The sequence below is a fragment of the Sinohyriopsis cumingii genome, chromosome 4 (genome assembly GCF_028554795.1).
Source record: "Sinohyriopsis cumingii isolate HCF-2022 chromosome 4, ASM2855479v2, whole genome shotgun sequence".
Classification (NCBI taxonomy): Eukaryota; Metazoa; Mollusca; class Bivalvia; order Unionida; family Unionidae; genus Sinohyriopsis; species Sinohyriopsis cumingii.
In genome coordinates, this window is record NC_142964.1 from 1,066,228 (window position 1) to 1,085,141 (window position 18,914).

At 41.1% G+C, this 18,914-nt stretch overlaps 1 pseudogene; it reads right to left on the bottom strand.

Moving 5' to 3' along the window:
* Positions 1-694: 694 nt before the first annotated feature.
* The window catches only part of LOC149800523 (uncharacterized), a 46,866-nt pseudogene continuing 28,646 nt past the window's right edge, over positions 695-18,914 (bottom strand).

Genomic DNA, 18,914 nt, shown 5'->3' on the forward strand with positions numbered 1-18,914 from the left:
AATGCATCCACAAGATGGCTCCCTGCACCATGCCAGTATAATACATCCCCAAGCTGGTTCCCTGCACCGTGCCAATGTAATACATCCACAAGCTGGCTCCCTGAAACGTGCCAGTGCAATACATCCACAAGCTGGCTCCCTGCAATGTGCCAATGCAATGCATCCAAAAGCTCACTCCCTGCACCATTCCAATGTAATGCATCCACAAGCTAGCTCCCTGCACCGTGCCAATGTAATGCATCCACAAGCTGGCCCCTGCAATGTGCCAATGTAATGCATCCAAAAGCTGACTCCCTGCACCATTCCAATGTAATACATCCACAAGCTTGCTCCCTGGACAGTGCCATTGTAATACATCCACAAGCTGGCTCCTTGCAATGTGCCAATGTAATGCATCCAAAAGCTTGCACACTGAAACGTGTCAGTGTAATGCATCCACAAGCTGGCTCCCTGCAACGTGCCAATGTAATGCTTCCGCAAGCTGGCTCCCTGAAACGTGCCAATGTAATGCATCCATAAGCTAACTCCCTGACACGTGCCAATGTAATGCATCCAAAAGCTGGATCCCTGCACCATTCAAATGTAATGCATCCACCAGCTGGCTCTCTGCACCATGCCAATGTAATGCATCCACAAGCTGGCTCCCTGCACCATGCCAATGCAATACATCGACAAGCTAGCTCCCTGCACCGTGTCAATGTAATACATCCACAAGCTGGTTCTCTGCACAATTCAAATGTAATACATCCACAAGCTGGTTCCCTGCACCATGCCAATATAATGCATCCACAAGCTGGTTCCCTGCACCATTCCAATGTAATGCATCCACAAACTGGTTTTCTGCACCATTCAAATGTAATGCATCCACAAGCTGGCTCCCTGCACCATGCCAATTTAATGCATCCACAAGCTGGCTCCCTGCACCATTCCAATGTAATGCATCCACAATCTGGTTCTCTGCACCATTCAAATGTAATGTATCCACAAGCTGGCTCCCTACACCATGCCAATTTAATGCATCCACAAGCTGGATCTCTGCACCATGCCAATGTAATACATCTATGAGCTGGTTCCATGCACCATGCCAATGTAATACATCCACAAGCTGGCTCTCTGCACCGTGCCAATGTCATAAATCCACAAGCTGATTTTATTATCAGCTTGCAAGAGGAATAAATATACATAGTCCTTGATATTAGTAGGAGCATGGTTGATCTACTTGCTCTTGTTTTCCAAATCAACAGCTGAAGTTGTAAAGTGGTCTAACATTTTTACTTGTAGGAAACTGACTGACCAAATTAAATTGTTCCTTTCTGTATTTCACAAACAAAGTTCCGTCCACAAAGTCTTATTGGGTCTTCTCCAAGTGAGATAGATATATGCAGCCTTAAGATCAAGTTTTTGGTATCTTCAGGTATTTTGTCTCTTTGAAGCATCATTTAATGCCTTTATGAAATCTAATTCATCTTGTCTTATGACCTTATCCAGGACAATTATATGCCCAAATATCATTGGGGAAATTGGTGGATCTGAAACAATATTCACCTACATCACATGTCAGAGGGTCAGGTACATGTGGAAACTGAAAAAGTCCCCACTTGCCATAACTTATATACCTTCAAAATATAAATCTGAATGTTTAATCATTCTACATGCATGTTCAATTTGTTCAAGTCTCAATGACAGCATATACATTTCATCAATTATCAGCAGTCTGTTTTAAAATATTTTGTTCATCAGCGAGACGTTTCCTACTTTGTTCGTCTCTGTCATAATTACCATCCCCATCCCCAGACCACTAATGCATCATGTATCTTTTTTTGTTTAGTGCTGTAATACCTGTTGTGCCAGTTACACTGATATATTTGCCTGCTGCAAGTGAATATATGTTTTCTTGGCAGTGTAAATGCTAAGTGATATCCAAATAGTATTTAACATTGAGAAAAACATTTGCCATGGAATGTTTAACAATTTAAACATCCGAGTTGAAATTCGGGTAATGTCTTACCTATTGACTAAATAAGTACATAATTTAAAAAAAAAATGGGTTCACACACAGCCAGTGTTCTCCTATATAGCTATGTAGAAAACGCTACTTAAAGAAACAACAACAAAAAATACAAAGAAAGAAAAATGGAATTAACATGTCAAAAAAATGTTCCATATTTTCCCGGCAAACATAACACTATTTTTAACTTACTTAACGATCGGAACGGCGAACCGACTTGATGGAAAATACCAAGGATATTCCGATTGCATATTTGCCGGGTTAGGCCGAGATGTAGCGATCGATATAGCTGTTTGAAAAGACTTACTCTTTGAAACAATCAATCACTGAAACAATCACGATCTAACTACATTCACTCCGAAGTAGACCGGAAGTTGAGTTTCAGTCTTGCTACATCTGTGTACAATTCACGAAGCAATGAATAATCTTTGCGTAAAAATGACCCTTCAGAATCAATAAGTTTGCTTAAATGGGTAAATGGATAAAAAGTGTGGAATTTCTTCTTTACAGTGGTGTAAGTTATGAGTGACTGAAGGCGCAGATAGTATTAAAAAATTAGATCGGAGTCATCGAGCGGTCAGATTATGACCTGCGTAAGTTAGTTACCTTGTGTTAATTGGTTAGTGTACACAATAGTTGCCCCTCACCCCAGAATCAAGTGCTTGTACACACAAGGAAGAGAATACAATGAAGTCTGTGGAGTGAGAAAAAAGAAAACTGAACTTGCTCCAAATAACCTACGAGATCCTGGGACTTCGCATCGGTTAGATGTACACGTTCAATGGGATCTAAAGTTCTCAGTACCAATGATACATGGTTGCAATAGCCTGCCTAAACAATACGGTACATTTTTGGTGAAAAGGAAGACATATAATGTGATCTTTGTAATGCTTTGTCTTCATTTCTTTCTTCTTATTTTATAAAAACCAGTATTACGGGTCTGAAAACATTATGTAATGTTATAATGTCAGAAGGCCACTTTACTCACCACCACGAACCTTTCTCGTGGTAAGTCTACCCAACCCCTCACATTACTTTACTCACAACCCCGAACCTTTCTCGCGGTAAGTCTACCCAACCCCCCACATCACTTTACTCACCACCCGGATCATTTATCGCGGTAAGTCTACCCAACCCCCCACATCAATTTACTCACCTCCCCGAACCTTGCTCGCGGTAAGTCTACCCACCCCCTCACATCACTTTACTCACCACCCCGAGCCTTTCTCGCGGTAAGTCTACCCAACGCCCCACATCACTTTACTCACCACCCCGATATTTTATCGCGGTAAGTCTACCCAGATACATACATACATACATATATGCATACATACATACATATATACATACATACGTACGTACGTACATAGATACATACATACAACATACGTAAGTACCTGCCTACAAAAATACTTACATACATACATACAACAGTGCATGCATACATACATACATACATACATACATACATACATACATACATACATACATACGTACGTACGTACATACGTACGTACATACATACATACATACATACATACATACATACATAATTCACACACAAACGTACGAGTGCACACACACACACACACACACACACACACACACACACACACACAAAGACATAAATATGGCAAAGAGGAGAGATATCTTTTCGAGGCAATGGAGTGGCCCTGAAGGGCCGTTGGTTTTTATATTAACACTATTGAGTTAACATAGAAGGCATCGTATAAGTCTTCTTCTCTTCCTCATACTTCGTCTGAACTCTGGTGCGTAGACGAGGAATCGCTTCTGATAGCCTTGCCTCTCCACATAGATCCTTTGTTTCCAAACGGTCGTATCGGTGATCTTGATGATTGTCCATGATGATTTGACATACATGGGTAAGTCCGTGCGGAACAGCATTGGCGATACGAGGGTAGACGATACTACGTTAGTCCACATCTTGTCGTGAGAACAGGTTCATGGAATGAGGTAGACTGCGGTTACTTATACTGGAAGAGCGGATCGAAACGGATTAAGTTCTTTCACCAATACCAACGCGAGTTAAAACAAAATCACTCACAGCGCGGAATCTGTCTTCAAATCTGAAGAGACCTAAATGTGACGTCACATTCCCTATATAAATGCGCTAGCGTCTGTGCTCAGTGAATCTATGCGACAGAGTTAGAACATGAAGAAACCTAAGAAGACAATGAATTGGGGTGCACCGGCCGTGGAGACAAGAAGTGATGGTACAGCAGCAATTATCAAAATCAATACGATCCAAGTTCCGGGAAGAGACCGATTTTAATTGGGATTTGGTGGATTTTCTCTTTATTCACAAGAATTTGTTCCGGTACCAGTACCTTCGCCACTTTCTCCTCCATCGCTACACTTCGATGATTTTAAACAGAGACAGAAAGACGAATTAGAGAAATGTTTACAACAGCAGAAAGAAACAGAACAAGCTTTTCTCCTTCAACAGCAACAGCGAGAAAAAGAAAAAGAGGCAAGAAGAAAACTGCAAGAAGAAGAAAAAGTAAAGAAGAAACAAGGTTTAGGAAAGAAGGAGAACAGTGAAAGTCAAAAGGTAACGGTACTATTAGATATTTTGGTAAAGTTAATAAGTTTGAAACAAATGTATCAGACTTCATTAATACGACCCAAGAGTCAAAGACCTTCCCGAGCCAAACAGCCAACGTCGTCAACACACCTACTTCGCCTAAGAAACAAGCCTAAGTGATTTCTACCAAATCGCCGACAGGAGCAGGTCCAGCAGTAGGCATTGGCCGTGGCAAAGGGATAAGGTAGTTAAAGCTTTTACTTCTCGTTCTTGAGTATGTGTTTTAAAAGACAAACACCCAACGGTCCTTTTCAGTGACACTCATCTCTCTCGAATTAAGATAGTATTCATTTTGCAAAAATCAATTAAAACGCAAAATCCACTTTTAGCCCCATTATGGATGTATGTGAGTGCGAGTGTGTAGGTCCTTATAATTAAAAAAATCAAAATTAAGAGACACTTACGTGTTTCTTTTTGGTCTACTCTGGTAAAACATTTACAATCCAACTCACAACAATTACAATTTCATTCACAACACAACACTTCGAAAAGTTCATTAGCATCTTCTTAAGTATCTTTGTTCACTCTCTCCTTTTATTGAATTTCGTCACTGTCACATGTTTATCTTCTTCTTCCTTACCTTTTATCGTCTTCTTTTCTTCCGTTTCTTTGTTTTATGGAACTGTCAGTATTCTTCCTATTGTTCATGTTGTAAACCACTCTCTCCCTCCTGCTCCTGTTGTTTTTTAGGGCAGTCTGAAGACCAATGGCCTTTTTCTTGACAATAATATTAGGTATCTTGAATTTTGTCTCTTCTGACACCTGTCATGCCTTGTCGGTCTGGACACTCTGTAGCCCAATGAACTTTCTTCTGACAGATATAGCAAGTATGTTGACTTTTATCTCGAGAGGAGGAGTAGTCCGTCGCCTTCCGAGATCTATCCAATCGCGTCAAGGGTCAAATTTTAGGTCTGGGACTTTCCATCCTATTATGGCTGAATTTGGCATTCAGCAATTCAAGTCTTAAGTGAAGTTATGGTTTGACTGAACTTTAATGGAGAAAACGTTTGAGTTTGGTAAGAATGGAATTCTGTCTCTCTTGCTCATTCTCCAAATTTTTCTTCAGTTTAGATATTACGGCCCTTACGAGGTTAAGAAGAAAATGAAAGAGTTAAATTATAATATTAGTGCTCCTGGGATCTAAACACACTATATGAGTACCAGTATATTGAAAAAGATAGCCAGGTAAATCATGCAATAAAATTTACTTGCGCGTGTCCCACTCAGTGAAGATTTATGTGAAAGAATATCATCGGATTCTACTGATATTGTAGTGAAAATCTTCGGAATTCAGAAATTATGAAAGATCTGGACCAGAAAGTTTCACATTCGCAAGAGGAAGAAAGAAATGATCTTAAACATTTATTATTTGAGTATGAGCGCTTATTTCCAGACTTTCCTACAAGAACGAACAATTTTTTTTTCATGACGTTGAAATCCTAAATTCCAATCTTGTGAAACAACATCTGCACATGATGAACCCTCTCAAACAGGAATATTTGAGAAAAGAAATTCAATATTTGCTGGAGATTGATTTTATAGAGCCCACTAAAAGTGACTGGAGCTCACAATGCATACTTGTTCCAAAACCAGATAAAATATTCCCTATGTGTACTGATTATAGGAAGGTGAATAATGTGGCAAAAACAGACTCATTCCCATTACCAAGAATCGATGACTGTATTGATAAGATCGGGAATGCCAGGTATGTCACCAAATGTGACCTTCAGAAAGGATGTTGGTAAATTCCACTAACGAAAAGAGCAAAGGAAATTATGGCATTCGTGACTCCAGATGAACTTTACCAATATAAAGTAATGCCGTTTGAGATGAAAGGGTCGCCAAGTACATTTCAACGTCTCATGAATATTATTAGCTCTGGTCTAGACAATGCGATGCTTACATGGATGATGTCATAGTCTACAACGACACCAGGAAAGAAAATTTTGCAACAATTCGAAAATTCTTTGGCAGACTCACAGAGCAGGTTCGACTATTAATTTATAAAAAAATGAGTTCTACCGTGCTAGTGTAAGTTTTTAGGACACATCGTGGGACATGGGTGGGACATGGGTGGGACATGGGTGGGACATGGACAAGTTAAAGTTATATATCCTAAGGTCAAGGTTATCTCTGAATTTCCTGTGCCTGTAAATAAAAATGGACTGATGCGATTTGTGGGTATGGCCAGATGCTATTGAAAATTTTGTTACAATTTTTCTATAATTGCTGAACCCCTGACACATTTACTGATTAGGACAAATGAGTTACTTTGGACTAAGAAATGTCATGAAACTTTTGACAAGTTAAAAGCCATACTCAGTTGCGCGCCAGTTCTTACAGCTCCTAATGTCAGCCAATCATTTAAACTGTCTGTTGATGCAAGTGATGTTAGGGATGGAGCAGATTTGATTCAAGAAGATGAAAATGTTTTTAATCATCCAGTGTGCTATTTTTCTAAGGAATTAAATAACCATTAAATACATTATTCAGCAATCGGGAAGGAATGTTTGGCTTTGATATTGGCATTACAACATTTTGAAGTTTAGCTTAATTTAGTTCCTTCTTCGAATATTGTTTTTGGTGACCACAACCCCCTTACTTTCATCGGCAAGATGAAAAATAAATCAAAGACTTCTAAGATGAAGTTTTTTTTTTTGTTTCAGGAGTATGATATTAACAACAGGCACATCAAAGGAAAATATAGTTTAACAGCAGATGTACTTTCCCATGTATAACAATGATTATTTCATGTACACTACGTGTACTTTATGAGTACTTTTTGATCTCATGTATAATTAATCTATGGTAGAAAGAAAGTTTCTGTGTGTGTGTTTGTGGGGGTGGTGGTGGTGTTACGTATATTTGATTTAATTTATGTTTGATTTGATTTGATTGTTTGTGGGTTTTGGAATCTTTTTATTTTCATTATGTCAATTTAATGTAATAGTGTTTACTAGGAATTTGATATTTTCCAGAAAATTCAGTTTGACCTGAATCTTTCCTTAAATACCGAATGAAAGAATGTTTTTATTTTTGACATAGTTCCTGGTCTTGATTGAGGGTCAAGTAAACAACTTTTCCTCGTAGTAAACTGATTGGGTCTTATCAACAACATACATTAGCTATGTGATTTTTACATGTAAATATGATCAATGATACTCTATTACGCAATTAGGTATTTCAGAAATTGCAAAGTACTTAGTATTAATAGTGATGCTTAGAGAGAGAGAGAGAGAGAGAGAGAGAGAGATCTCAGAGTCCGGGCTTTTAAACACTTGATGTCAAGTTGTTTTCTTCTGTTGTGACCAGTATTGCATTTTTGAGTTTTTGAGTTATTTGTTAACTTTTCTTCAGATTAGTTGGAGTCTTAAGGATTAATTCGTGTCTCTGGAAATATTATTGTATTCATACAGAATTCTTGAACAAGGACATTTCTTGAAAATTTTCTTTGGATTTTCAAGATCGGAGGATTCATTATTGTGTTACTACAAGGAGCTGTATACTTCAACACAGTACATGCTACAGCAAACGTCATCGCCTTCCATCTTGGATTCTACGTCGGGACTCGAACTTGAAATCATTAGAATATTTCAATATTAGGACTTTGAAAACTTTCTTCGTGGATCATTCTTGGATTATTATTGGATTTAATTCTGGAAACCTTAAGTTCATATATTTTCATTTTTTACAGAGTTTGTCCACTAAAATAATTCATTTGTTATATTTGTCAAAACTGGTTGGTTTCGCTTTTTATTGTGTTTCTGTTTATTAGAGCCTAAACACGTAACATGAGTACTCTAAAAATTAAATTTAAAAAAAGTTGTTTACTTCACTAAAACTATTAACACGTCTATGATCAAGTATCCAACACAGCCTCGATCTCACCCTTATTATTTCCAAAATAAAAATAGATTTTAAAAAAAATAACATGTTCACGTGGTTATTACTAATTTTGAATTAAGATCGGGAACAAGTCAGCTTTAAGTGCTTACAAATGAACAGTCAAGGTCCAACTATTTTCTGGAAAAGTATCGAGTTCCTATTAAACAAAACTACATTATTTTGACATAAAATGACATAAAATGCAATTAAAAATAAAAAGATTTTCAAACTCACAAACAATTAAATCAGATACAAATTAAATTAAATCTACATAAGACTAACGGAAAGGGGAAATTTAGAAATGGAGGATAGAAACAACTATGTTATTAGGTAATATTAATCAAATCATAAAAATGACTTAGATCAACGGTAACACATTGACATTTTTTAATTATCTTTCTCTGTTCCATATTGCACTAAGTTTAGATTCCCCACTCGTTTGTATATGCCGCATGTTCACTGTTTAAGTACTGTAATTAACTAAGTAGTGTTATGTAGTGCTCTACTTTCTTCATCTATTAGGGGTGAAACGATACGTCTGTGACCTGTGCCGCGTATCGATATAATTCACCATACGATGCGATGCATATCGATACAGATGTCAACTTGATGGTCTTTCTATCTTTGGAAGGTAGCAGGACCCCTTTCATGCATGTTGACATTCTTGGTTGTATTTCCAGTATGCCGACTACTAAAACATAGTTATCACCTATTTACATGCAATTCAGATTGATGAGAACATATATACAATACTTTCAAACAGACTGCCAGTGGATTGCAATGAGTTTCATCTTACGTTTTAGGCCATTTAATGGTGGATCTATTTGACTCCCTTTGTTTCTGCACAATATGAATGATTTGAAAACATATTATTACCAGTTTGGTGTCTCAGATACACTTGGAAGACATTACGAAGTTATCTTCAAAACAGAAGAAATAATGCAATTTCCTCGTGCAAAGAAAAACTCATCTAGAACAAATCCGCTCATTGGGAATAAGGTTGAATAGCAGCAACATATCACATTTTATTTCCTGCATATGCAAAAGACTGCTGCAGCCTCATGTACTTGTATTTGTTTGTGAAAAAGGAGAACTATTGACTTCACCCAGTCCTATTATATAATTATTTTAACTCACATAAGGTGATAAACTTAAGCAAATTGAAATCAGCACCATCGCTCATTTTATGCTATTTTCATTTATTAAATCAGTGCCTTCATTCACTCGTTAAATCTCTTTGTATAAAAAATGACAAATTCCAAATTTGTTTTCCATGTACAATTTAACGAGAGATGATGATAGGATTTTATTTTAAGGGAGTCCTGCTCCTTTATCAAAAAAAAAAGGTGGAGAGGAGGTCAATATTTATATTAACTTGAAAGTAGTTAAGTGGGGCACATTAGGGACAATGGGACTTAGCATTAAAAAGACCCCTGGGTCAGATTAGGGACAATGGAAATTTAACATGGAGAGAAATCGTGGGTCACTTTAGGGACAATGGGAATTTAACATAGAGTTTGGGTCTGTCTAGGGACAAGGGAAATTAACATGGGGAATAGAGTTTGGGCTTTTGGGATTTTTTTTTTTTTTAAATTTTTTTAAATTTAAATTTAAATTTAAATTTAAATTTAAATTTTAAAAAAAGGGGTAGGCAATGGAAAGACTATCTCTTTTCGAGAAATATGGCTGGCCCTGAAAAGGGCCTTTGGGTTTATGTTAATGTATTCATTAACATAAATGGTACCGCATTGGTCTTCTTCTTGTCCTTAGGCTACGTCTCACTGTTGGTCCGTAAATCAGCACTCTTTTCAGGCATCCTTGTCTTTCTACGTAGATCCTACGTATCCACAGGCTGGTGTTTGTCCTGTGGACAACGGTCCACTTGGATCGGACATACATGGGTATGTCCGTCCGGAACATCATGGAAGACACAAGCGTAGAAGATTGCACATCGGTCCACATCTTGAAGCAACGAGAACAAGTGAATCAATGCACTGAACTGCGCTTATTTATAGGTAGAGGCAGGATTGAAACGGATTGAGTTCATTCACCAATCCAAACACGCGTTACAAAATTCAGTCAGCCCGCATCCAATCCGAAGAGAGTAGTCTGTGACGTCAGTTGGTCTATATAGATTCGCTAGCGCTTGTGTGCAGTCAATCTATGCGACAGTGATTCAACATGACGGAAACTCAGAAAACGATCCATTGGGGTGCACCAGCAGGGGAGACTGCCCAAGGGAACCCGGACTTACTTTCAGAAGGGGTACATTGGGATTTTGTGGATTTTCTTACCTCGCAAGAATTTGTTCCGGAACCTTCGTTACCTTCTTCATTACCGCAAGTGGAGAATTTTAGACAGAGACAGAAAGAAGAATTGGAGAAATTTATGCAACGACAAAAGGAAGCGGAACAAGCTTTTCTCCTACAGCAACAGCAACAGCAACAAGAAGAGGTAAGAAAAAAACAACAGCAACAACAGCAAGAAGAAGTAGCAGCAAAGAAACAAGAGGGTGAAAATCAAACGGCTACGGTACTGTTGGACATTTTAGCGGAGTTAAGAAGTCTGAAACAAATGTATCAGACTTCTTTATCACGACCGAAGAGAATACGACCTTCCCGAGCTAAACACGCCAACCCTGTGACTAAGCCTGTCGTACCACCCTTAGTGATTTCAACCCAATCATCAGAAGTAGGCCTTGGCCGTGGCAAAGGCTTAAGGCAGTTAAAGTTGATTGGTTAAACTCACCCCTACACCAAAATAAAAAGGCCCTTTTCAGGGCCACCCACATTTCTCGAAAAGAAATACAATTTCAATTTGCCAATAACTCAAAAATAAACCCCACCCATTTGACCCTTATAGTACGTGTCTGTGTATGAGTGCGTGAGTGTAGCTTCTTATTTTAAAATCAAAACTCAAAGACACTTACCTTATATCATTCATGTATTCTTTTATCCATTTTTTACAATCCAATTCACAATTCACCACAGAACACTTTAATTAAAAGTTCATTGACTTCTTCTTTCTCCTTGTTTAGTCTCTCTGTTTTTTGAATTTATTCACCGTTTTTTCCTCATTTTCTTCCCTTCTTCTTTTCTTCTCCTGTTTCATTGCTTCTTTTAAATAGAATTGTCTTCTTTCTTCCTCTTCTTCCTCTGAAGAATCCCTCTCTTCTTTCGAAGAATCCCTCTCTTCTTCCGAAGAATCCCTCTCTTCTTCTGAAGAATCCTTCTTTTCTTCTGACTCCTCTTGTTTCTTTTTTGGGCAATCTGGAGACCAATGTCCTTTTTCTTTACAATAATAACAGGTATCTTGACTTTTGTCTTTTTTACCCCCTGTTTTTTTTCTTTTTTGACGGTCTGGACACTCTGAAGACCAATGCCCTTTCTTCTGACAGATATAGCAAGTATCCTGACTCTTATCTCGAAAGGAAGGAGAGTAGTCCGTCGGCTGGTCTGAAGAGAATTTTCTAATGACCCCTCGCAAAGCTCTGACGAAACGTTCCATCTGGGTAGTCTCTTCCATCGTTCTGCTCGGTTTGAGAGTGAAATGAATAGTGAAAGGACAAGACACAAACTTTTTATATACGCTGGTTTGCCATGACTATAAATTAGTCTATGGTGTTTGAACTTGAGTCATTTGACGTTTTGCACTCAAGATGAAACGATCCCATTCATTCGAGAAGAAAGAAGAAGAAGAAAGTAAGAGGCAGAAACGTGATCTATCGCCTCGTACCAGGGCCGAAATCTTGGCACAAATTCATGCCAGTGATTTTGAAGAGGACATCAGTGAACCAGAATCCGAACCCTCTAAACCAAGTTCACCACCCTTAGTCAACCCTGAAAAGTACTATTCCATTCGAGAGACGGAAAAGCGCTCCTCTAGAAAATTTAGAACCACGGCTTACACCTACACGGTGAAGTTTAAAGATTTCAAGGCCGACGTACCCTTGGAGAAAGCAGAAGTGTTTATCACCGAGATGTGGGATTCTTTGCTCACCGCACTCAAGCGACAATGTCAACCCAAAGAAGACGATCGCTTGACACTATCCATAGATCACGACGGTTTGAAATCCCCTGTTTGGATCGAGTTTAGCAGCCCTGCAGAACTAACCCCTTCCAAAGTCATGGACAAGATTCAACACGTACAACAATCTAATGACCAGTTTGACATCACCGATGGTAAAGCCACACTGAAAATGGCTCACGTCTCTCTTCCTCAAGGGACAGGACGCAAAAAGGTCCTACTGGTGAACGACCTTCGCAACACCAAAAAGAGTCTCGTCCGAATTAACAACCCTCAAGACCAGATGTGCTTAGCCCGTGCCATCGTGGTGGGACGAACCTATGCCAACAAGAACGACACGGTAGAATGGAAAAGAACCTGGGAGAACATTCGAAAATCGAACCGAACCAAACAACGAAACGAAGCAGAACTCCTGTTGCAACAAGCTGGCCTGTCCAAAGACACACCCTGTGGCATTCCTGAGATGCAAAAATTGCAAGATGCCCTAGCTCCACGATACACCTTGAAAGTGCACCCTCAAGAAATGCGCGGGTCTCTGTTGTTTCGAGGCCAAGACTTTAAGGACGGAAAATACATTCATGTCTATCATCACGATGACCATTTCGATACCATTACCAGTATCACCGGATTCCTGGGATACAGTTATTATTGTGAGAAATGTGATTATGGTTATAACAATCGAGAGCAACACAAGAATTGTGGATTGAAATGCCCAGGATGTTTGGCCTCTCCACCCTGTCTGAGCGAAGAACCAGTGCCTTGTTCGACTTGTCTGCGCAAGTTTGTCAGCCCTGCCTGTTACCAGCAACATTTGAAAACACAAGGTTCACAGAAGAAATGTGCTTGTCAACTCCTGAGATTGTGCCCTACGTGTGGACAAGGCATACTTACCAACAATGCCAAGGCACACGTATGTCGAGGAAAGAAAAAATGTCACATTTGTCACCACATCGTGGACTTGGAACACGAATGTTACGTGCAAAAATACCAACCCCCACCAGAGAAAGAGGACGGTCACAAGAAGAAAGGCAATTTCATCTTTTTCGATTTCGAATGCATGCAAGAGACTGGCATTCACATTCCTAATTTCTGCGTGGCTCATCGAGCGTGCGAGAAGTACATTCAAGAACCTATCTTCAGTCATTGCCCTCACTGCAGCAAGATTCCTGGAGGGCGTGAAAAAATCTTTCGGGGACCGAACACGTTAGCCGATTTTCCCCAATGGGTCTTAAACCCCATCGACAAGACGTGGAGCCAAGAGGACATCGAACGTTACGGAGATTGTCATCGTCATGCCACGGTGATGGCTCACAATTTCTCCGGATACGATGGACAGTTTCTTTTGAGGTACTATACGGAACATGGCACCGAACGTCCTAAAGTGATTTTGAACGGAGCCAAAATCATTTTCATGCAAGTGGGACAAGTGCAGTTTAAAGATTCAATGAGTTACTTGGCCATGCCTTTGAGTCGAATGCCTAAAACCTTTGGAATGACAGAAATGGCTAAAGGGTACTTTCCACACTTTTTCAATACGGAAGCCAATCAACACGCCGTTCTACCCCATTTGCCTGAGGCTCACTATTACGACCCCGACAACATGCGTACCGAACAACGAGAAGCTTTCTACGCTTGGTACCAGGCTCATGCCTCTGACCCCTTCGACTTTCAGGAAGAAATGTTAAAGTATTGTCGTTCCGACGTGGACATTTTACGACGTTGCTGTGGAAAATTTCGAGAACTGTTCATGGAACACGGAGGGGTCGATCCTTTGAAAGAAGCTTGCACCATTGCCAAAGCGTGTTCCTTAGTGTACCGCCAACGATTCATGCCTGAAAACACCGTGGCTGTCATCAGTCCTCAAACGACCCACTATGTCAAGCGTCAATACTCGGTCAAAGCCCTACGTTGGTTACATTACTTGTGCGACAAGGAAGACAAATGGATTCAGCATGCCCGCAACGGAGGAGGCGAAAAGACCATCGGAACGTATTCGGTAGATGGCTGGGACTTAGAAAACCCCAAGATCGTGTACGAGTTTAACGGTTGCTTATTTCACGGATGTCCCGTCTGTTACCCTGACCGTGACACTAAAAATCAGTTTTTGCAACGAACCATGGAAGACTTGTACCAGGACACTTGTCAGCGACGCCTAAAGTTAGAACAGCAAGGATACCAAGTGGTGGAAATGTGGGAACACGAGTACGATCACCGTTTGAAAACCGATCCCGAGTTTAAACGCCTCGTGGAAAGTTACCAGTTCATGGACCCGCTGAACCCGAGGGATAGTTTGTACGGAGGAAGGACCAATGCCACCTGTTTGCTGTACCAAGCCGACGAAGAGAAAGGAGAAGAAATCAAATACTTGGACGTGTGTTCGCTGTATCCCTACGTGTGCAAATATTGTCGCTTTCCTGTAGGGCACCCGCAATTGTTCACGGAACACATCGACCTGAAAAACATTCGACAATACGAAGGCTTGATCAAGTGTAAAGTTTTGCCTCCCACGAACCTATACCATCCCGTCTTACCTCACCATTGTCAAGGCAAACTGATGTTTCCCTTGTGCCGTACTTGTGCCGAAACGTGCAACCAGGACCAACCTTGCCATCACAGCCAGGAAGAACGGGCCTTGACGGGAACCTGGGTCAGCGTGGAATTGTTCAAAGCTCTGGACATGGGATACCAACTGTTAGAAGTGTACGAAATTTGCCACTTTCCCAAGACACAACAGTACCACAAGGGTGACCCTACTCAGAAAGGCATTTTCGCCGACTACGTGGATGCCTTTTTGAAACTGAAACAAGAAGCCAGCGGCTATCCTTCCTGGTGTCACACTCCCGAAGACCAAATACAATTCAAAGAGAAATACTACGCACAAGAAGGCATCTCTTTAGACCACATCGAAAAAACGAAGGCAGGCGATCGTTTGCCAAAGTGATGTTAAATTGCTTGTGGGGTAAAATGGCACAACGACCGTGTTTATCCAAGACGGAATATTTGACAGAACCTTCTCGCTACTTCCAGATGATTCACGACAAAACCAAATACATGAAACACGTGGACGTCGTTCGAGAGAATTTGATCTTGGTCAATTACGAAGAAGATCTGGACTTTGTACAAGACGACCCTTTTGGAAATGTCATCATTGCGGCTTACGTGACAGCTCATGCTCGCTTAAAATTGTACGAAGCTTTAGAACTGTTAGAAGAACGCGTCCTGTACTTTGACACGGACAGTTGCATTTACATCCATCACCCGATTCAACAGCACCCTGACATCGAAGGAGACCGTTTAGGAGCCTGGACAGACGAGCATCCCGACGACAAGATTCTAAGTTTCGTCAGTGGCGGTCCCAAAAATTACGGCTACGAATACCGGGACAAACAAGGAGAAGTGCACACGACGTGCAAAGTGAAAGGACTGACTCTGAATCATCGTACCAGTCGAGTGGTCAGCTTTGGGGTATTGAAAGAAGCCTTGCAATCGGGAGAGGATGGAAACTTTAAAGTGACCACCTATCAACCGAACAAGATTGTACGTTTACCCACTCACCACATCGTCAGTCGACCCTTGGAAAAAGTCTATCAAATTGTATACCAGAAGCGAGTGCGACTTCCCAATCACTTCACCTTACCGTACGGTCACGTCGGTATTGGTCTGTATATGAAAAGGAACCCTAGGCAAGATCGATAGTTCATTGTTCATTGAAGTAACTTACCATGTCGTTGACGTAGAAGAAACCAGATTGGTTAGGAGTCAAATGTTGGACATCACCGAGACCAGGGTTTTGAGGCTTGGACACAAGAGGTGGCCCAGTATGCACGAGAGTTATTCAAGGAAAAAAGTTACTTTTCAACCTGTGTTAGTGACGGTGCCAGAAGAACCCGTCACCCAGGACAGGACTGTCGTGGACAGGCCTGAAAGACCCTTTCGGGAGGACACTTGTGTGACCTTACCCCTACTATAGAACTGGTTAGAACTTTACCCAAAACATGTTGTACAGACACTTGTGTTTATTCCACGTTCATGGTTATCATGTGCCTTTTATTCTTGTACTTAAGCCTTTGGCTTTTATGCATTTTTGTCTTTCGTATTCATGTTTGAAACATTCAGTAAACGTGTTCTGAAAAAGTATATAAACTCTTGTCTTGTTTGTTTTTCGTGTCACAAGTGACATTTCTCACACCATGGCTACCTCTGCTGTCTCTGCTCCCTCTTCCTCTACTGTCAAAGTCATCGACGATCACTTAGATCGTGCCAGTTGGGAGGCTTTGTATCTTCGCCATCCCTTTAACATGCTCATTGCTGGACCTAGCGGTTCAGGCAAAACCGAATTCGTCAAACGTTCGATCGAACATAAACATCATTTGATCGATCGACCCCCTCAACGAATCGTGTGGTGTTACAAAGAGTGGCAATCGGCGTACAGCCTCTTGCGAGAAAGTCAAGGCGATTCCATCGTGTTTGTGGAAGGCATTACTAAAGAAGACGACGGCATCGTCTCTGACTCCCGTCTAACCCATTTGGTCATTTTCGACGACATGTTAGGAGAAGACGAAGAAGAAATTAAACTGTGGTTCACGCGCAAAGGGCATCACCGTAATGCCAGTGTCGTTTACATCACCCAAAATTTGCTTCAACAAAGTAAAGCCCATTGCACCATCAGTCTCAATGCGCATTACGTGGTCTTGTTTAAAAGCCCTCGAGATAAATCGCAAGTGCAAGTCTTAGCCAAACAGTTAGGAACGCCTTGGCTGACTCAGGCGTCGACGATGCCGCTCAAACTCCACACGCCTATTTACTCGTCGATTTGAAACCTACGACTCCCGAGGATTTGCGATTTCGTACCCACTTGTTTCACCACTGGTGCCAAGACGGAGGGCCTGTCCTGTACACGTCTCCGTCCTCGACTTCATTTCACTCCCCATAAAAAAATCTATAAAAACCTCAGACCCTTTTTCGTCTGTCTCACTCTCAGTGCGAACATGACGTCCCTTCAGTCGCATCTTCCCGTCAAATTGATTCGTGCCTTGTATGGCATCAGTCGAGAAAAAGATCCACAAACACGAGCTCGTGTCTTAGAAGCTAGTCTCAAAGAAGTCTTACGATGGTTCACGGTGACGGCACCTCAATTACTCCAAGGAATCATTCAGATTCCTCATCAAACCAAACGCTTTTTCGATCGAAACAAAGTCGCTTTGGTCCAACTGGCCGATCCCCGCATCGACACTCAAACCAAAAAACAAATCATTTTGAAACCTGGAGGGAGCGGTACTCTAGGAGGGGTCATCATTCGCTCACTCTTAAGATGGGATCCTAATGCCCCCAAAGTTATACCCAAGACAAAAGTCCAACGAATCCCCAAGAAGAAAAAGACCAGGTCCCCAAGGAGAACTTCTCCAGTGGCAGGACCCTCCTCTGACCAGACACCACCACCACCCCGGAAAAAGAAAAGAAGCCCCCAGAAAAAGAAAAGTCCACAGAAAACTAGCCGCAAGAGAGGCACTTCGGCCAGGACGCAACCTTACACTCGCAAACCACGACCTGCCACGGCAGTGACTGCGTCTCCGGCAGCTTCACGTTTGTCCACTTCTCCGTTCATGACACCCAGAACTGAAGAGTACTTGGAGACGTTGATCACACCAAGAACTTCTCCGTTAATGACCCCCAAAAGAACTTCCCCAGTGGCAGGACCTTCCAATTTAGTGGCAGTGGCTGCTGCTCACAAAGTACCTTCTCCCAAAATCAAAGTTCAAGAAAGATCGGGCATGTTACAAAGTTTATTGGATTTGTCCAAGCAAGAACTGGCTCGATTTAGTCCGTTACGTACCCCTGCACGACGTGTCATGCCTGTCCTCAAACTAATACGACGTCAAGACAATCAGTGGCGACGCGTTCCAGTATAAAAAAGGCCTGTGACCAAGTCGGGTATCAGTGTTTTTTGGTGCTCCTGAAGACTCAAAGATGTCACCCTCCAGAAAACCCCAAGGAAAGAAAAGGAAAGGACTGCCACCACGTTTAGCCAAACATGGGGACATGTTATCTGTCCTGTCCAAAACTTCTCCACCCCTACGAAAAAAACTCATTCAAACAGCCTCCAAAGAGGTCATCGATACCGTGTGCGAATGTTGTTTGAACGTTTTGAAAGGCACGATCCCTTTGTCCAAACACCAGAAACAATGCTTAGGCAAACATCGTCACGTTCTTCGCCAAATGGTTCAAAAGAAAATTCCCATTCGTCAAAAAAAGAAGATGTTAGTGCAACGTGGAGGTATTTTACCTCTTTTGTTAGGCCCCATACTGAAAGGAGTCTTGGGAACCATGTTGGGAGGACTGGTGGGAGCAAGATAAAAAGGCCTCGGAAGTTCCAAGATCTCAGAATCGACC